This window comes from Prionailurus bengalensis, chromosome A2, assembly GCF_016509475.1.
Source record: "Prionailurus bengalensis isolate Pbe53 chromosome A2, Fcat_Pben_1.1_paternal_pri, whole genome shotgun sequence".
NCBI classification, from domain to species: Eukaryota; Metazoa; Chordata; class Mammalia; order Carnivora; family Felidae; genus Prionailurus; species Prionailurus bengalensis.
Genome location: NC_057348.1, coordinates 127,263,290 through 127,284,776, shown reverse-complemented (window position 1 = coordinate 127,284,776; position 21,487 = coordinate 127,263,290). Strand labels below are relative to the sequence as shown.

At 39.4% G+C, this 21,487-nt stretch overlaps 1 protein-coding gene across 1 annotated transcript in view; it reads right to left on the bottom strand.

Moving 5' to 3' along the window:
* The window catches only part of GPR141 (G protein-coupled receptor 141), a 45,567-nt gene that overhangs the window by 10,700 nt on the left and 13,380 nt on the right, over positions 1-21,487 (bottom strand). The window lies entirely within an intron of this gene.

The window sequence follows — 21,487 nt, the reverse complement described above, 5'->3', positions numbered from 1 at the left end:
AGGCTCTGTGCTGACAGCTCAGAGCCTGGAGCCTGCTTCAGATTCCATCTCTTCCTCTCTCTCCCTGGCCCTCATCCACTCACACTCTGTCTCTGTCTGTCTCTCTCTCAAGAATAAATAAACCTTAAAAAAAATTTTTTTAATTATTTCTAAGTTAAGGGCACCTGGCTGGCTCAATTGGTGGAGCATGTGACTCTTGATCTTGGAGGCTGTGAGTTCAAGCCCCATGTTGTGTGTAGAGATTACTTAAAAATAAACTCCTAAAACATTATTTCTAAGTTAAAATTATGAAAAGTAGAATCTAAAATATGTCTACTCTTCACCACTTACATTGCTATAACTGTGATTCAAGTTGCATCATCTTTCCCTAGGAATATTAGACAAACCCATAAATTCTCCTTTCTTTGACTCTTGTCTCCCTTGTTGTCTATTCTCAACTCAGCAACCAGCATGCTCTTTCAATGTCATTCTTCTTATCACAATTTTCTAATGGCTTCTTATTTCACTCAGACTCAAATCAAAATTTCGAAAATGGTCTATTAGGCCCTACAGAATTTAACCCCACCTCCTCCACATTCTCTCTTTGATCTTATCTCCTACAACTATCACTTTCATTGGTATATTCCAACTAAGCATAATAACTCCTTGCTTTTTCTCAAACTTCCCTGGAATGTTCTCACCTCAGGGCCTTTGCACAATGAAGTTTCCTCCTCAGGAGTATTCTTCCCAGATATCTGCACAGCTTGATCTGTCCTTTACCCCCTTCATGTTTCTGGCCAAAGGTCATCTCAGTAATTTCCTTCCTCACTTTCATATTTAGTATGTCAATACTCCACTTTCACACAGCACACCTCATCTCCTTTTTCTATTTTGTCATTCTCCACAGCATTTATCACTGACCCACCATATGTTTTGTTTGTTTGTTTGTTTGTTTGTTTGTCTTCTTGTTGCCTCCACTAGAATCAAGTCCTTGAGGACAAAGAATTCTGGTTTTTTTCACTTTTTTACCTCTAGCATCTGTAATAGCGCTTTGTGCATAGTAGCTTCTTAATAAACAACGATCGAATGAATGGAACCAAACATCCTAGAAGTTCCCATAGAGAAAAAAAAAAAAAACCCACAGATAATCTATAAAAGAATTAGAAACAAACCAGCATTAGACTTCTGACATATTAAATGCTGGGGGGAAAAGAATCTGAATGGTTTTGAAAGATGATTTTGAATTTAGAATTCTGCTTGCAACCAAACCCGCATTCAGAAGAGTAGAAAAGCATTTCCTGTTACATGAACACTCAGAACGTTTACCTCTCTCAGATCTTCCCTGAATTATTAATGTAAATTCCAGCAAAATGAGAAAGGATGTATGGGATACCAAATATAGAATAGTGAACCAAAATATAAGTGAAACACAGCAAAATCTATAATGTTACCACACAAAACTAAAATATGGTTTCAGCGTGGTGGGGGTGGTGAAAATAAAAAGGAAAAGTTCTATGTTAAGATTTTTGTTTTATTGGGGAAGGGATTAAAGGTAGTATTTATCAGCCAGGTCACGATCTCGCGGTCCGGGAGTTCGAGCCGCGTCAGGCTCTGGGCTGATGGCTCAGAGCCTGGAGCCTGTTTCCAATTCTGTGTCTCCCTCTCTCTCTGCCCCTCCCCTGTTCATGCTCTGTCTCTCTCTGTCCCAAAAATAAATAAACGTTGAAAAAAAAGATTAAAAAAAAAAAAAAAGGTAGTATTTAACTGCAGAGAATCCAAAAACTATGAGTTTAAACTTTTGATGAAATTTAAGAATGGTCAACTTGGTGAATAGATGTTGGTATGCCTTACAAATTATAAGGAAAAATGAAATACAGTAAAGCCAATAAATCTAAGCAAAGGAAGGGAGGAGAAACAATAAAACAGAAAACAAACAAGAAAAAATGGTAAGTAGACAAATTTAAAAAGGAGAAAATTAGTGCAGACACCTCTGAAATCACTATATTGTTCCTGCCTCTACTTACTAAAAAGAATTGTATGCATTTCTGTGAATATACTAAAACCCACTGAATTGTACACCCTTTTTTAATGTTTATTTTATTTATTTTGAGAGAGAGAGAGAGAGAGAGAGAGAGAGAGAGAATTCCAAGCAGGCTCTACACCCAGCACAGAGCCTGATATGGGGCTCAATCCCATTACCGTGAGATTATGACCTGAGCCCAAACCAAGAGTTAGATGCTCAATTGACTGAGGCGCCCAGGCACCCCTGAGTTGTACACTTTAAAACAGTGCATTTTATGGTATACAGATAATATCTCAATAAAGCCATTATTTAGAAAGAGAGAAACTATCTGAACTGAGTAATGAGATAAGAGAGAGGAGAAGGAGAAATGGTAATGAGAAGGAGAAAGAGAATTATTACTGACAAGGTAAAGAATTAAGACAGAAACAATGGTGCTAAGCAACTTACTCCCTTCCTGTTGGGAGGAGAGAAGAGAAGTGTAACGTAAGAGTCCTGGCTAGACAGATAGCTCAGTGGCCTGGTCCCTTTGACCCTACACTTCATTCCTCTTTGCTTCCCATTCCATCCCTGGATTCACTTCCTCCTACCGCACTGCACAGATGGGCCTGTGGGTGAATCCATTCAATATGAGAGAACAAGAGCACTTGTCACTGTTGTCTCGCTTTTTCCTCATTATGTTTCACACCCATCCTTGTCCCCAGAAATGAAGGATCCACAAAAGATGTGTGATTTACCACTGTGTCACCAGGGCCAGAGGGATACCTGTACCAGGGATCAGAAGACAACATCACAAAATCTTAGAATCAGAATGAAATCTAGAGATCACCACCATTTAAACAGAGGAAGACACTGCAAACCACACAGGGACTTTTCGTTAATCTAACAAAGCAGTCACTATCTAAACCTCAGGTCTCCTGTTCTAGTCCAGAACTGTTTTCATGACACAAGACCACTATGGAAAGAGTACAGAGGTCCAGAGACATTAAAGACAGCTTCTGAGTGGCAGAGCCATGATTGAAGCCCTCCCCCAAGGATACTTCTTCAAGGATATCAGTTAGGAGCCAGGATGAATATTCTGCCCAGGTAGAAGAGGCGGAACAATGAGAAAAGGTTGTTGATGGACAAACAGCTTCCCTGCCTGTGAGATATCCTCGGAACAAATTACATTTTGTTATGTTTATTGAAAAAAAAAATAGGAGCATTCACTTTAATCACTCTGGGAAAAATCAAGCAGCATTTTATCCAAAATATTTTGAGAAAAGACTCTGGAATGAGAGCTCCACATTAAGGATAACTTCAGGGTAGCTAAAAAAAAAAAAAAAAAAAAAAAAATCTTTCCGAAAATACCAGAGGCAGTGTGAAAAACAACAAAACATAAATGTCAGGTCAACAGAAATCCATTTGAGAGAATTATATGCCTAAGTAATATACATGAAAAAAAAATCCCCCTACATTTGTGTGTGTATGTTTGCCTTCTCTCACAGTCCTCATCTTTGCTATTCTATTTCTGTTTGAAAGGAGTCTCCTGGGTGTTCAACTAAAATTATAAAAAATGCTTGCTTAGGCAGTGTCAAATAAAGTTACATCTGTAGTCTCACTAATCAAAAAAATCAGTTCCAGCCAACAATAACATTCTGGGTTTGAGCTATTATCTCTCCAGTTAATTGAGTTGTTAAACATTGTTCCTGACTTCACAACTTCTGGTTACCCATAAAGGAAGTGAAAGCTGATGTCAGAACCCCATGAGGTTGAAACCCAGAGGTTTTGTACAGAGCGAGAGTTACACTGCTTAGTAAGCCATCTTGGCACACTATTTACCACCTATTTTCTCCCCAAATAAGGAGAAATCTGTGAGGTCTTTCCATTCCTGGGGAGAACTTTGCATACATCTCTAGGCCTATACGTATTAAAATGTGCTATGAATTCTTGTCGTACACTATACTCTCAGCCCTCAACGAGCAAAGCCAACAATGAAAGAAAACTGTCAGAAGTTCTACAGTTCTTCTGTTCAAACCATGGCTCCCCTTCATATCTAAATAGAGCTCTGGGAAATCCTTGATCTCAGCTGAATATAATCTACCAACAAGTCAAGATGCAATGGCCAACAGAACACCTAGGAGGACCAGGAATGGAAAATTACTTTAGAGAATGTTGAACCTCTTCATTAAGGGAAAGATGGCATTTCATTTGGGAATTACCAACATCTGTGGTAGGAAGGTACCATAGCTTCAAGGGTAATGGAAAATATAAGCTTACTCAGAAGAACTTTCCTCAAGTCAAAGCTGCTGAGAAATTAGCCAGACAATTTAGTCAGAAATTAGCCAAGCCTCACTCTCCTCCCTTTTTAGTCCCAGGTGCCTCTGAATGTATGCTTTTTTATCAACAACGGGTGTGTCTGTTCAACACAGTGTGTTGGTTATGATAGCTGCCCTGCCTCCGTTCCTGACACTGATGGAAATTTCACATACATTATTTATAATCCTCCTGAGAAGTCTAGGACATGGGTATTTTCTATCCCAAGTATCAGATCAGAAATTGAGACTCAAGAAGGTTAAGCAACTTTTCCCAGGTTACTCAGCTAACAAGTGGCAGCACTAGAGCCCAAATGCTGAGTGTCACTTCACTGGATTGTTGCAGTAGAGTCCTCCTGAACAAAAAAGTGGGCATTCCATTGCTGCTGCATCGCTGCTCTCTGAGTTGGGGAATCTGCTAGACAGTTGATCCTTGTTTCTCCACTGCATTTGTTTATGTCTTGTGACCAGAGTATTTAAGGGCAATTAATTTGAATACTAGCAAGAGACTTGGAGAAGTAATTAAAATAGGTCCACTCAACATTCTCTAAAGTCAATATTTGCGAAGCAGTTCATCAGATTGCAATATAATAGAAAAAGCTGAATTAAAATTTAATTACTAAAATTTAATTTGTCCTAAAGATAGACTCCTGAAACTTTTTCTTAATTCCTTTTTACTTTTTGAACTATGTCCTTAACCACCCCGCCCCTTTTGAGATTGAAAATCGTACTGAGAGACTGTTATGGAGGGCCTTGTCAAACTGCTCAACCCCAGACAGATCTAGCCGAGGGAAGTCCATGTGTAACCATCGATGGGCACAAGGGGCTGGTATCTGCAAGTATCTGCTGCTGTGTGCCCAGGAATCCCTGGATAAACAGCTGGGACACACCCCTCCCCTGGGAGTGCCAGGCTCGAATCATGCCACATCTTTCCTCTGACTCCCTGGTTCCTAATTAACTTCACAGCCTCCCTAGATCTTGAGCTTCCCTGAACCCCATCCATTTCTCCATGTTCTGGCACTCCTTTCTTTCACTCCATTAATTCTTTTCACCCATTAATTTAGTTGTAGCTTTCAGATCAATGACCCTCCCAGGACCAGCCAACTCTTCAGATCTTGGTTCAGCCTGACTATAAAGTTCTTTAGGCCCTACTTCCTCTATTATTCCTGCTGGCCCCTGTTTCCAAGGGCTGTTCCTGCTTCTCTTCATCCTTAACTTATTTCTAATAGAATCCCTGGAAGGATTCAATCTTTGCCTTAAGTTCTTATTTCCTTACCACTTCCTTTCAAAGTTTATTCCCCACCCTATCCCACAGGGGCTGGAATAGTATCCTGCTGAAATCCCCAGAGTAAGAGATACCACTAATTTCCTCAGTTTTGTGCTTAAATCTCAGCTTCTTTGTTCCTGTTTTGCTACCCAGCTGCCCCTGAACTGCACATTCTAACCATGGCCAAGGTGAACTCTAAGATTAGACAATTTTAGACCCTTCTTACAACAGTGACTCATGAGTCTCAGATATGTGTGGCAAATGGTAAATTTCAATATTTTTTAAAAGTTTTTTTAAGCTTACTTAGAGAGAGAGAGAGAGAGAGAGAGAGAGAGAGAGAGAGAAAGTGTGCACATGATGGAGAAGGCCAGAGAGAGAATCCCAAGCATGTTCCACACTGCCAGTGCAGAGTCAGATGTGGGGCTCAATGGATGTCACAAACTGTGAGATCATGACCTGAACCGAGATCAAGAGTCAGATGCTTAATCCACTGAGCCACTCAGGTGCCCCAAGTTTTAATATTTTTGAAGAGAGGAACTAAGTCACTAGGATCATTTTGGCCCTTTATACAGGAAAATGAAGGCCAGTTTGTCTATTAATAAACAGAGGGTAAAATCCATTTTATAATAGAGGAAGCTATTATTAATGCTGGATGAAGGAAGAGCCACCAGATATCTAACTATGGATCAGAAAGCTTCTTGGCAGATTGTTGTACAGAAGACTCATCACTGCATCTGATGGTCAAATAAAATGACCAATCTTGAGATCCTGTGACTCAACAAAGACCTGGCTTTTTCAGTCATGCCTTACTCCATCTCTTAGCTCATTCGGACTTCCACCTTAATCTCAAACAACAGAACTACTTTGTAGTAGTCCTGGTTACCAAGCAGCCAAAGGCATTTCTTTGGGGCTTTCTGGTTCACTCTTCATTTTCTTAAAGGTACCTGATAGCAAATCAGCAGCTTCTCTGGATTCTGGCCACAGAATTAACCTCAGTCCTGAAGGGCTTTAAAATAGAATATTCAGAAAGGACTTAGACCTTAAAGTTCCAAGGCTGGCTGAGGGGGAAAGGCAGAATTCACTAGAGATCTCAAACTTGTGTCATTGACTTGGCTTAAATATTTTCCCGTGGATGATGTTTTGTCATCACAGATGACATGCTAGTATTACTGTTAATATTCTATATTCATTTATTTATGGCTAAAACTGCCATGTACAATGAGAGTAGAAATGCCTTGTCTTTCCCATATTTTCTGAGTGAGATGGGAATTGAATGTTGGCCAGCCCCCAAAGATACATATCCAAGTCTATGAATGTGATCTTATTTAGTAAAAGAATCTTTGTAGATGTGACTGAGGATCTCAAGATGAGATTATCCTGGATTATCCATGTAGGCTCTAAATCCAATGACAGGTGTCCTTAAAAAAGACACACAGTGGTGGGGCGCCTGGGTGGCGCAGTCGGTTAAGCGTCCGACTTCAACCAGGTCACGATCTCGCGGTCCGTGAGTTCGAGCCCCGCGTCGGGCTCTGGGCTGATGGCTCAGAGCCTGGAGCCTGTTTCCCATTCTGTGTCTCCCTCTCTCTCTGCTCCTCCCCCGTTCATGCTCTGTCTCTCTCTGTCCCAAAAATAAATAAATGTTGAAAAAAAAAAATTTAAAAAAAAAAAAAAAAAAAAGACACACAGTGGAGAGACAGGAGAAGAGGAGAAGGCCATGAGAAGACAGAGGCAGAAATTGAAAATGTGCAGCCATAAGCGAAGAAGTGCTTGGAGTCAATAAGAAGCTGGAAGAGGCAAGGAAGGATTCTTCTTTAGAGCCCTCAGAGGGAGTATGACCATACTGGCACCTTGATTTCAGATGTCCAGCTCCAAAGCTGTGAGGGGATAAACTTCTGTTGTTTTAAGCCACCAAGTTTGTGGTAATTTGTTATGACACTAATACAGGTGGCCATAATTTTAATGTTTACATTATCACAAGGGGAAGAAATCTTAATTCTGGCAGAACCTCTGGGTCTGTAATGTCAGAATCACCCAGATCTGTGGGGACATATTCAAGTACAAATTGTGCTACATACCACAGCCTTCCCAGATTACAGGAGAAAGTTAAGATCATCTGATGAAACTCCCCATTTATAAATAGTAAAGCTTACTCTTCAGGCCTCTGTAATGTCCCCCACAAAACTTACGAGGAAAACTTAAAATACAAGAGTGTTATGGAGGTGCCCGGGTGGTTTAGTCAGTTGAGCATCCAATTCTTGATTTTGGCTCAGGTCATGATCTCATGGTTGTGAGATCAAGCCCCATGACAGGGTCAGCGCTGGAGATGGATCTTGCTTGAGATTTTCTCTCTCTCTTTTTCTCTCTCAGTCTCTCTCTCTCTCTCTCTCCCCCCTTCTGACTGACTTCTTGATCATGCAGATGCACACTCTGTCTCTCAGCAACAACAAAAGAGTATTGTGAATTTGAGCTCTGCTTGAGATACTGTATCTTCAAATTCCATGCTGTGGTAGGCATCTGAAACTTAATATCCTCAAAGTATTTTCATATACTCTCTCACCCTTGTTATCTCAGAAGAATCCACATTAGGTAGATGAGGTTCTAGCATTAGTTCATCTCTCATTCCTGCTTAGGGCAAATGTCATGTTTCCTTTGCCCATGAGAGGCTTTTTCAAGAAGTTCCATGAATGCGTATGTCATCATTCCATTTACTTCAAATCAAGGCTCACTAGCAGAAATGATTTTCTAACCCTCATTTTTTCCTAAAGCTTCTATTTCATCCTGAATCACCATTCACTTTCTATATAACGTTTAATGTAGTATCTAACTATAAAAGTGCCTGTTGTTTTGTATATTGATTGACCATTTCCCTTACTAAGCAAGAATCTCCCATAGGGCAGTGACCATAGCTATTTAGTCCATTACTAGTCTGATGCTGGATACATAGTAAACACTAAATATTTTGTTAAATATTTGTTGAATTTAAGGCTTTTTACCTCCCTTACTAGGTATAAATCTATTAATGGTGGCAACTTTCAATGTAATTAATCTATTTTATCCCAGAGAGAAGAAACAATGCATTGCAAGGCTATGAGAGCAGAAACTGATTTCCTGGTATATTACCTTTGAACAATTATATTTAAGGTGCATATATGTTCCCAAGAGATGTGTAAAGATTATATAGTAGTGAATTAGGGGCACAAAGTAAAAGAAGACACAGTCCTGCCCTCAAGCAGCTTATCCTCTCCTGAAAGAGGCGGATACATGTAGTAGAAATACATGAAGGTAGAATGAGAGAGTGCCTTGAGAGCAGAGTGATGAGAGAAGCCAAAGTGGGAGAAGGAGAAATCCAGGAAAGCTTCACGGAGAGGCTGCTTGTGAAATGGAATTGAAGGATGGAAAGGATTTGGTAGACAACAAGAGAGTAGGGGACAGAAGAAGAAGACAGAAAATGTCAGGGGATGAAACAACATGAGCCATAAAAGACAGACACCAAACTTTGAAAGGTTTGTTGATGAACAACTTGGTCTTCTTCATTAAAACCATGAACACATCAATGAGCAAATATACAACCTCTCTGTAAGCTTTGATTATTTAGTCCTTGTTGTTCAGAGATGTCCTCAATCTACTTAATTTTGGAGGGGGAGGGAGGTGACAGTAAAAGATATATTTGTATTTCTCTTTAATTGCTTCTATTTTAGACCATATACTGTAGACTAGAGGAAAGAAGCACAGTGTTTCCTTTTTGTAGATTTGAAAGCAGCTTCTCATTCTCACAAGGCCTCAATCTATATTTTCTGGCCACATTCCCTGCTGAGAGGTATCATGTGTTTAAGAAATGACATAAATGTTAACCATAGTCAGACACACATAATTAGGAAGGTCCATCTGTAATCAGACACCCCCCATGGTTTAGACAGGGCCTTGTTCCCTTTTAATCATACCCATCATGAAAAATTGAGGCTCATGACCTTGGCGACCTTCCGTATACCTTCCTAGGCACCTTCTATAGAGCTGGGCTCTAATAAATGCTCATAACACCCTTGGCCCCTTGGGAAACACTTTATCACTTTATCAATCTCCAGTCTATAAGGGAAAACTTCACTTTAATGTTTAGATACACAGCTTGGGTTGAAAATCTAGCCAAAATTTCAGCAACTTTACGTGCTCTTTTATAACACATGAGACACAAGCAAATAACTAAAATGGAAACTTCATTCTTTTTTTTTTTTAATTTTTTTTCAACGTTTTTTATTTATTTTTGGGACAGAGAGAAACAGAGCATGAACGGGGGAGGGGCAGAGAGAGAGGGAGACACAGAATTGGAAACAGGCTCCAGGCTCCGAGCCATCAGCCCAGAGCCTGACGCGGGGCTCGAACTCATGGACCGCGAGATCGTGACCTGGCTGAAGTCGGACGCTTAACCGACTGCGCCACCCAGGCACCCCAGAAACTTCATTCTTAAATAGAAACTCTTAAGAAGGCAGGGAGCTCCTAGATGGCTCAGTTTTGTTAAGCATCTGACTATTGATTCATAATCTCATGGTTCGTGAGATCAAGCCCTGCATCAGGTTCCACACTGATGGCGACAGTGTGGAGCCTGTTTGGGATCCTCTCTCCGTTTCTCTCTGCTTCTCCCCCACACATGCATGCACATGCTCTCTCTCTCTCTCTCTCTCTCTCTCTCTCTCTCTCTCTCTCAAAACAAATAAATGAAAAATTTTAAAAAAGAAATTCTTAAGAAAGGAGCCATTTAAACAAAACAAACAAACAAACAAACAAAAAAAACAATTTGTACTGGCTTCCTGAGCAAAAGAACTAACTCAACTAAAGAATATAGAAGTTACCACTTTAGGCCAACAAGAAATCATACTTTGATCCACATACTTATTTTTTTGACCGTCTTTATTAAAAACACTAATCCCAAATAAAACAATGAAATAGGGTAATTTTTGTTTTTTAGGGTGTTACATTTCTACTAAAGCCCTGACTATTACTTGTTCTTCTAATTTCTCTGTCCATCCCATTCCCTAACAAAGCTGACTTTTTCCTATGTCCTGATTTTTCCCAGCAATATATCACACATGACCCAAAAAATTCCTAACTAGTCCTTTATGTTTTAAGTCATCTTTCAACTCCCTCAAGAATTTTCTGTTATTGCTCCAGAAACGTAATGATTTTTCCCACTCTAATAGTTGTATCACTTTTGATTCACATCATTGCAAGTTTTAGTATAGCTTTTTGATTTGGCTCCTCCCTCTACATAATAAATATATAGATACCCAGAGAAGGAACTATGTTTAATTTTTTTTAGTTTTCCCCTCAGTTCTTAGCAAGACTGGTGTCTGCATGGCTCATTGAAAGAATGAATGATGTTGTGGATGATTGTGTTTGTCTGCCTCCTCAGACATCAGTTCTGCCCTCCTCAAAACCCATCATTTCCATTTTAGGATCTGTGTCATTCTGAAGACGTTGACTCCATGTCTCAACTCCAAAGATGGGACTCTAGCCTTGGGCTAAGGTAAACTGAGCAGTACATTTCATCCCCCAACTCACACCTAATCATAATTATTGCTTCAAGATGGAGGTATGACCTAGGATGGTCCAGTTGGAAAAATTTCAGGACTCTTTCTGGCTATGCTGGGCAAAGGCAAATTCTCTTGTTTAGAGGTATGTATATTTGAGACTTAAAAGTGCTGTGGTCATTTTACTGGCATAACAGAAGTCAACATTACAGTAAGCTCATGTTGCTGATACGGCTTGGCAAGAAACAAGCATAGGTATCTGGTATAGGAAATATGTTCTTATATAACATATAGGAACAGGAGGAAAAGAGAACAGGAGGAAAAATCCCAAATTTTGAGCCCATCTGATAACAACAACAACAAAAAGTCAAATTAGAGTTCTCTTCAGTTTGCATTACTAAAAATGTCATTATTTCCTCATATGTAATATGGGACCAAGAATGAGATAAGTTATGTAAAGCACCCAGCATGGAGCTAAACACTGAACAGCTACTCCATATATCTCAATAATTTCCCTTTCGTTTCCTCCCCATCTAGAAGTCTTTAAAAACAAACAAACAAATAAATTCCCAAAACTGAAATATATCAATAATGAAAACTTCTTGTAATAACATGTTTTGAAGAACTCAGGATAAAACTAGATAATGCTCAGGAAAGAAACTTCATCTTCCAGCTTTTGCAAGGAGAAGACTAACCAAATCAGGACTCATATACTTTTGTGAAACTTTGTCATTACAAATAAGGTAATAGCTTACATCCTGTTTCTACACATCAGAGTAACAAACCATGGTGCAACAATGCTTGCTACAAAAATGGCAGATGAAAACACAAAGAAAAGTAAACTCTTGATTCCTTGGGCCAGATTTTTACGTTAAAAAATGTTCATTGGAAAATGAGGATACTGTAAAGGAAGAAACTTCAATTTGATTTATATAAGGTTATTTGGAGAAATTCAAGTTTGCTTGGCTTCTTTTAGGATTATTCTTTAACTTTAATTGTCCAAGAAGTTATGTAACCAGCAATTAGCTACCAAGAGTTCCAAGTTATTACAAAATTCTGTTACAAATATAACACTCTAGAACCTAGTAGACTATAAAACTGCATAGTAACTGTCTTCTACCAAGATATTTGTAATTATTTTGTTACAGTGGGAGGAATTCTCACTATTATTATTCCCAAATTCTTCTAGAACCTTATAGGAAAATATAGTCCTTTGGAATCAAGTTATCTGGCTAGTTCTATTAGCAAAAATGTATACTATCATTTTTTCCAATTACCATGATTAAATGTAGTAATTTAGGTGATATAAGAGAAAAATAGCCTGAGCCTAGGTCCCAGCTCTGTGGATTATTAACTGTTTAAATCTCTTTACTTCAAAGTATTAGCCCTCTCAGCTTTATAGAGGATAATGATAATAGTACATGCCCTGCCAAACCCATGGGCTCTCAAGAGAATAAAAAGGATTCCCAACAATATTTGCCACCAAAATACCTGGCATAAAACCTAACCTTAACTGCATCTAGAACTCAGGTTGGGGGTAGGTGGCAGGTGATGGGGGAGGGGGAATGAAACAAAAGTCATTCAGAAAATAATAGGAAAGGGGCGTCTGGGTGGCTCAGTCAGTTAAGCATCCAACTCTTGATTTCGGCTTAGATGATGATCTCATGGTTCATGAGTTTGAACCCTGCATCAGATTGGGCTCTGTGCTGTCAGCGTGGAGCCTGCCTGGCATTCTGTCTCCTCTCTCTGCGCCTCCCCTGCTTGCTCTCTATCTCTCTCTTAAAATAAATTTTTAAAAACTTAAAAAAAAAAACAAAAGAAAATAGTGTGCCTGCTTGGCTCAGTTGGTAAAGCGTCCCAGCTTTTGGTTTCGACTCAGGTCATGATCTCACTGTTCATGAGTTCGAGCCCCACATCGGGCTCTGTGCTGGCAGCATGGAGCCTGCTTAGGATTCACTCTCTGTCCCTCTCACTGCTCCTCCCCCCACTCATGCTGTCTCTATCTCAAAATAAATAAGCTTAAAAAAGAAAAGAATAGGAAAATCATTAGCTTTGCAGCTGAACACAACCATATTTGAATTCTTACACTATTACTACTTTGATCTTAAGCAATTTATTTAATCTCCCTGGGTTCAGTTCCCCCATTTATATAATGGAATATTATCAATATTGCAAAAGTGTTAAATGAGACAACAAAGAGATATAAAGGGCTTACTATAGAGTCTTGCTTTAGGAATTTGTTAATAAATTGTAGCTGAAATTACACAGAATATTCAAGTAGAGAAATAAGGTTTCAGTCATGAAAATATATAACTAATGGGTACTTTGAGCCATGAATTGGAGGTTCTTTAGCAGCAAGACAGCATATACTGGAGATGGCATATACTTAAAGTGATGGATCAATTGAAGCTATGAAGTTGGGAACTTTCATTAACTCATAAGTCTCAACACAGACAAGTGTAACATTGGTACCATGTGGAATACAGGAAAAGAATTAAAACACTCTAGGCAGCAAAAGAGGAAGAGAAATCTAAACAAGAGACCTAACAGATACCCTTGGATATATTGGCTGAAGTGTTTTTTAACAATTTACCCATGAAAAAACATTATAGAGTAGCATCAGAGTCCAATGGAATTTTATCTGAATTTTTAAATATGTAATAATGTTGGACTTAATTATTGATAACGTGCACACACTATATTTGTGGCAGGGGCATTATTTGCCTACCTCCTCACTCTCCCACCCCATGTGCACACACTCTGACGTGTGACTTTGCAGTCCCTCCCACTATAGGACCAGCTTGTATTTCCAGCCCCCGTGACTTTATGTTTGGCCAGGTAACTTGCTTTGGCAAATAGGCTAGGGTAAAAGTGACAGCGTGCCAGTCTTGAGCTTAGACCTTAAGAAGCAATGTCTCTGCATATTCCCTGTGTCTCTGGCATTACCAGGAGAAGAGCATGCTGGGTTAGCCCCTGGTCCCAGGAGGAAGGTGAAAGACACATGAAGTGGAACTAAACCATCCAATAGAGCCCAGCTTTTGTCAGCAGACACCAGAAGTGGGTGCAAGCTGCAATGGGATCTGCAGAGCCACCCTGCTAAGCCTAGACCAATTGGCTGACCCTTAGCCAGTACGTAGGTCCATAAAGATAAACGATTGCTTCTTTATGCTTTTGAGTCTTGGAATGACTTATTGCAAGCATTTTGCTGGCAATAGCTAACTGACTACACTGTTCTTAAGAGGCATCTTGCTTTTTAAAGTATTGTCCCTATCTGCTTATTCATTGCCATCAGAAAGGCAACCACTGTTTGCCATCCTTCAGGTGTCAAGGTATGCTTTAAAAAAAAAAAGTCCTTTGATTCATGACTTATACATTATCTAGAGAAGAAGAGAAAGGTGATATGAAGAGTGAATGGCAGTCTAGTTTTTATGGTCCAAACAAAAGTAATATTAAGTATGGAAAGTCAATCACCATATTACCCTTTTTGTTTTTGTTTCTTCCAAACTTTTTGGTACCTCTCTTATTGACTCCCCACTGGTAAACATGTGAGTAACCTGAGTCTCTTAACCACCAGTACTAACCCTTGGGTCCTTCTCCATACAACAACATATGCACCTATTTAGGCAAGCCTAGGAAATTTGGAGGTGAATAAGTGACTGTTATCAAAGGGACCACAGGCAGGAACTCAGTCACTCCTCTCTTGTGTCCCACAACCTATGGAAACTTGTAATACAAAGCCTCTAGAATCTTGAATAAGGTGGCCTTATTAAAGAATAAGGTAGTTATTCTGAGATTGCTGAGTTGTTATGAATTAATGGTATTTATCCTGCCTTTTGGGTATCTGTCATCTATTTTTTAAAAAGTGTTTATTTATTTTGGGAGAGTGTGTGCACGCACACGTACATGCGCACATACACATGTGGTGAGCAGGGGAGGGGTAGAGAAAGAATCCTAAGCAGGCTTCGTGCTGTCAGCATAGAGACTTACTTGGGGCTCAATCTCACAAGCCATGAGATAGAGACCTGAGCCAAAATCAAGAGCTGGATTCTTAACCCACTGATCCACCCTGTGAGATCATGACCTGAGATGAAATCAAGAGTCAGATGCTTAACCCACTGAGCAACCCAGGTGCCCCTCTATCATCTATTTTCATCATACACAGAGGACTGAGATTTCCAGACCTCTGACACTTCTGGCTGTATTTAATCAAACCTTGAGGCTATTATTCAGGTAAATAATTTTATCTTTATCTGGAGTTGGAAATTTGCATGTCTAGGATAGCTAGTTTGCTAGATCATACCTCATTGAAGAAGATCTAAACATATCCTGCAGAAAGTTTTCAGGGCCAAGAAAAGGATACAGGCAGAAGTTGTGAGATTTCAGAGAAAGATTTTCTGCAGTTAGGAGACTCATATAAAATTTCCTGGTGGTATTTCAAATAGGCTTAAATTCAAATCAATGGCTTAAATTTGCTAGCAGAGGTAGAATTTTTTTGGGGGGGGGGAATATATGCTACTTTTTATTTTTATTTTATTTTTTTTTCAATATATGATATTTATTGTCAAATTGGTTTCCATACAACACCCAGTGCTCATCCCAAAATGTGCCCAGAGGTAGAATTTTAAGAACCAGATTTTTAAGGAGAAATTAACCTAGAGGAATTAATTTCTGATGAAAAATTGAAGATACCCAGTAGATTTGGGGAGGTATCTAGCCAATTCATAATTCATCTGCTCCGGGCCCTATGACCTGATTTTTCCAGCATGTGCTCACAGCGTTTTTCCATGTAGCTCACCGTGAGTTCATCTGTACTTTTAACAGAGCTGTAGCCAATGAAATGCTCACTTTGGTCATTTATCAGGGAGCCTCTAGATTGGTGCCACTCAAGGTTAGTCTATGCATTGACAGCATCAACTTCACTAGGGCCCTATCCAGGCTGACTGAACAAGAATCTCTGGGCTGAGGCTCAGCAATTTTTAAACCAAGTTTTCCAGAGGGTTCTTGGCCATGTTAATATTTGAGGACTATTGACTTAATTCACCTTGAGCAAGTCACCCCTCTGTCCACAAAATGAAGAGGTTAACTTGGATGATGTCAGTAGAGCCTTTGGAGCTCTGTCATTCTGCTATTTCACTCCAAATAGTATTAATCTCTCCCCCGGCTTTTTGTCCCCTTTTGATTCATGACTGTTATAGAGTGTAAAGAAGACTTTGAGAACCAGATCTATGGTAAGTCATCTCCACTTTCACCCTAAAGAAACTAGAACACCACTAGTTATAATAAACACATGGGATATTTGATGAAACAGGTATGGCATTCTGAAACTCAGGAGGAAAAAATTTATCCTGTTATATACATAAGTAAATAGCAATCAAAATTGTGTAAGCAAAACAAAAATACCTTCCTACTACTTCATAGCTCAGTCCAGAAATAATGACCATCACAACAACAATAAGGATCTCTGTCACCCAGATCATGGGCTTTAAATATAATTTCCCTCTAGAAGAAGCCAGAGCTGCCTGTTGGAGAAAAGTGAGGGAGAGAAGAGAATTCTAGATTTTAAAAGATGTAATAAACAGATCAACAAGGGCAGTGTGTAGGCCTTGTTTGGAGCCCAAGTCAAGAAACCAACTGAAAAAAGTATGAGGTGATCAGGAAAATTTGAACAATAACTGGCTTTCTATAACACTAAGGGGATTATTTGGAGCAAGATAATTGTATTATAGTTATTTTTTTTTAAAGGAGTCCATGGGGCTCTTGGGTGGCTCAGTCAGTTAAGTGTCCAACTTCGGCTGAGGTCATGATCTCGCGGTTTGTGAGTTCATGCCCCGCGTCGGGCTCTGCGCTGACAGCTCGGAGCCTGGAGCCTGTTTCAGATTCTGTGTCTCCCTCTCTTTCTGACCCTCCCCTGCTCACATTCTGTCTCTCTCTGTCTCTCAATAATAAATAAACGTTAAAAAATTTTTTAAAAATAAAGGAGTCCTTATCCTTTAGAGATACATATCAAAGTATTTATGGATAAGATATTACATCTGGGGTTTTCTTCAAATTGATAGAGTTGTAGGGGCTGGGAGAGGAAGAAATCAAACCAGAGCAGCTGTGAGCCAAGTCGTAGCTGGGTAATGGGTGCATGGGGGTTCATTGCTCCTTACTGTGCTGTGTATTTCAATTTTTCTATAATCAGTAATCTAAAAAGAATGAAGCCAGAAAACATTCCCTCCTCCAAAATACAAACCATGAAAGATAGATATGCTTCCATTTTCTATTATGAAGAGTGAATATGGTTAAGTCCAATGCTTCCAGAGGAAGCATTGCCAGTGGGAGAGGGGGTCTCTCCAGATCCTCAAGTGCCCTCACTTTGTCTACTTGGAGCCAACCCTTGTTTTACCCCTTGCAGAGAGGGCTTTGTGAGCAGAGGACCCATGCTGTGAAACAAATGCCTAGAGAGTGTTAGTGCTAGCTTTGTGGGCACACCATAGGCACTCAACAACTGCTTGCTCAATAAGAAATACTTCCAGCAGAAGTACAAGTGGCCAGCTGACAGACACAGATGTACTTGAGTCCCTGCTGCTGTGCTCCCTGCCCTCACATTCAATACCCAAGCCTCCCTCGCCCTTAGCCCTTAGCTACTTACCACGCCCACTGGCAGCTACTTGTGATCTGATCTTCACTTTTGGTGGGAAACATCTAGTTTAGGATTGCCCTTTACAGATACTTCTTTCATCTGTGCCTTTAATGAATTGTGTTGACAAGGTAAAAAGACCTGACATCAATGGTTTTCAAATAAGTGAAAATTAAAATGGTAAGATCTTGGGGTGTCTGGGTAGCTCAGTCAGTTAAGTGTCTGACTCTTGATTTCAGCTCAGGTCATGATTTCAGTTTTGTGAGTTCGAGACCCATATCAAGCTCTGTGCTGACAGCATGGAGTCTGCTTGGGATTCTCTCTCTCCCTTATTCCCTGCCCCTCTCCCACTCGTTCAAGCTCGTGCATGCTCTCCCAAAATAAATAAACTTAAAAAAATAATTATGCTACACCCACATGACCTAATAAGCCTCTGAAATTATGCTTATATTAAATAAAATAGAAGATACGTGTGATAAAGAAGACTGTTTATACACTGATCTCTGCATAATCTATCTATTTATCTATCTATCTATCTATATATATATATTTGTTGAAAATTACTGTATCAAATATTTAAGAGTAGTTGGTTTGGGCAGTTGTATTGTGAATGATTTTAATTTATTTCCGTACACTTTTGCAGTGTTTTTTGTAAACATTTTTTGTAATAAGAATACTATTTTCATAATCATAATTTTTTTTTAAACATGAGTTCTATAAATGTCCCTATATTTCTTAATTGCCTGATGTTAATGACTTTGACGATAGAAACAAAACAACAGCCATAGATACACTCAGAATAGGTACTATCGCTTGTGCATTTAATATAGTTTTTCTTGGCTTAGTTAAAAATATAGTGTAATAAGAACTTCATCTTAAGGTCATTTGGATGATAAATGAGACACCATATAGAAAGAATCCTTGTAAGCCTTTAGGTTCAGTTTCCTTTGTATGTAAAACGTTGGAAAGGCTGGGGTAAGATACTATATTTGAACATGCATTATAATCTATGAAATGTAAGAATGGTAGCCATTGTTATTACTTATTCGAATGTACTTTAACAAAGGCATTTGGGTTTTGCCATCTTATTCCTGCTCTAACCTTGCATAATGACTCCAGTGGTTCTGCAAGGAAAGGACCCTGTTTGCATGGGTTTAGTACCCTACACTTGCCTCCTTGTTCCCCCTCACCATTTTCCTAAAGTAATCTGTCTTTTGCTGGGGGAGACACATGACTTTCCACACACACAGTGTTCCTCTCAGACATGACATTACTACTCATCTTCCCAGGTCTTATGAGCTCAGTATTAGCTTTCACTACTCCCTGCAAATGACATCTCCTTTTGTTACCACCATTAGTACTCCCATTAAACTGTGGAGAAAGAAATGTGTCTTCCTAACACAAAAATAAATTCTGGAAGAACAACAAGTCCTGCTTAATTGGAACACAGGCTGCTTTTGACTGGCTTTTTTGCCAGGTAATCTTTCAGGAGACAGTTTGAGGAAATGCTGATAGAATCAGAGACTAGATTCAGATTCAACCATTTTTCCTCATCATGTTTAAATATGGCCACTTATAAAATTACAACCTTCTATCTGTTCTATCTGCTAGGCTGCTGTGATGGTTTAAATAAGCTGACTCTTAGATCCAAAGCATCTTAGAGGTTACATATTATCTAAGAGGTAACGCACTCTCCAGTGTTCTTTTCAATTTAGGAAATTTCTTTCACATCCCCAAACTTCCACTGCCATAGAATCCATACTCTTGTTTTGTGTGGCAGTCTGTAGCATTATTGGACAAAAGTAATTGCTGGAAAGTTCTTTATTATATTGTACAGAAGTCTACCTCCCTATAACAACCCCACCATAGTTCTAGTTCTATTCTTGGGAGGTTTACAATTTAAATTTTTTTTTCCTTTCTAAATGATATTTCTTCATCAACCGAAATATTCCTATCTTCTTTCTTTCCTATCAACCTCTATACCCTTCTGTAGAATTACAAGCTTTGGCACTGGAGTCCTGCCTTTATCATTTACTAGCTGGGCTGTCTTGGGCAAGTTACATAATTAATATCTCTATACTTCATTTTCCTCATCTGTGAATTGGATTGTTATAATGTGGCATATTTCATAAAGTTCTTGTACTGTTTCACTTGCATGCAGATAATCTACATAAAATACACAGGAGGACTAGGTATAGAGGTGGCACTTTACCACTTTATAAATGTTCATCATTAATGAAGGTGATAAAGATGGTATGGTTTCCTTCCTCATGTGGCCAGACTATTTGGACACTCTAGTCTATCGATGTCCTTCTTAAGTTATAATGCCAGGATTGGAGGAATAATCAGGGAAACTGAGAATTAGGTGGGATGTGTACCACATGATCTGGATGTTAGCTATTTGAAACTGAGCAACTTACTTTATTTCTCTAAATTTTTATTTCCTCATCTATAAAATGAGAATTATAAGATTATATGCTTTGCAAGTGTGTTGTGAAAATTTAGGGATGATACTGCACTAAGGTACTAAATATGTGTCAATCATGGTTGTAAGCACCGTATTTAAACACAGTACCATCACCTTGGCAAGCAGTAAGCATTCAATATTATTATGACAGGAGAAGGTATAGGAGTTTCAGGGTGCAGCTGTCTGCCTCTAGGGTAATATTTTTGCCCTGGACACAGAATCTGTGGTCACCCCACCCCTGAGAAACCCCACACATATCTAACCACATTTCTGCCCAGCTCTACTTGCCAGATACTTTGACAGGAAGGAGATAAAAGGAAGAAGAAGAGAAGAAGCTTGGGGAAGCATAGGAGACAAAGAGGAAGAGGGAGAGTCTGTAGGAGTGAGAGAGAAGTAGGAAACACACCAGGTGGGTGGTCGCTCTCAGAAAGAGGGAACAGGAGGAGAGCCACCAACATGAGAAGGGGCCTCTCTTATTTTCCTTCATCCATGCCCAGTTTCTTTGCAAGAGTCTGTGCTCAATGATGATTCATGTGAAAAATGAAAAAAGAACCCTACAAAATTCACACCATCACTTGCTTAGAAAAAGGCAATGGCATGAAGAACAAAGAATATGAGCTTTGGTATCAGATGCATTTTCTTTTTTTTATATAGTTGCATTTTCACGGTACTCATCATTAAGCCCTCCGTTTGAATACCAGATTCAAAGTGTTGCCTTTAATTTGTTGACTTAGATTCTTTTTTTGCCCTTTATTTGTGAAATCTTTAGTCCTGCCAGAAAAGTTAAGGCACTGTAGGGGGAAAAAGATATTCCTACATCCTCTTGGTACCTACAGGGATCTGGAGGATCAAGAAAAGTTCTCTCCACTGGGAGAGTTTAACTTTGAGCCTTCTTCTTGAATCTGGAAAAAAATGCTTTTGGAGACATTTTGATGTCCAGAGTTACTGAGAGCCCTGAGCACCTCTGTGCTCTGAGCTTTGGAAGTTTACTTATCACAGTCCAGTGATTCCCAATCTGGTGACCGGTTTGCACCATTAACCCCCTGCTCTGTATCTCCTAGACTTCCTGGCCACAGTTTAGTGTTAGATGCTACTAGTAAGAAGGCGTGCCCCTGTGACAATCTGAAAGTGAAACTAAAGAGAAGCTGTCACCTTTCCTTTGGAAACAGCATGCAGGCCCAAGGGCTTCTGTAGAGAGCAGATAAGCCATTCTGGAGGAGGATGTTAGTCTTCCTCCAAATCACCCTCCTTGGATCAAAAGCAGCTGTAGTTTTCAATGGCAGTTTTCTGAGATTCCTATTCCTGTGCTATATCTT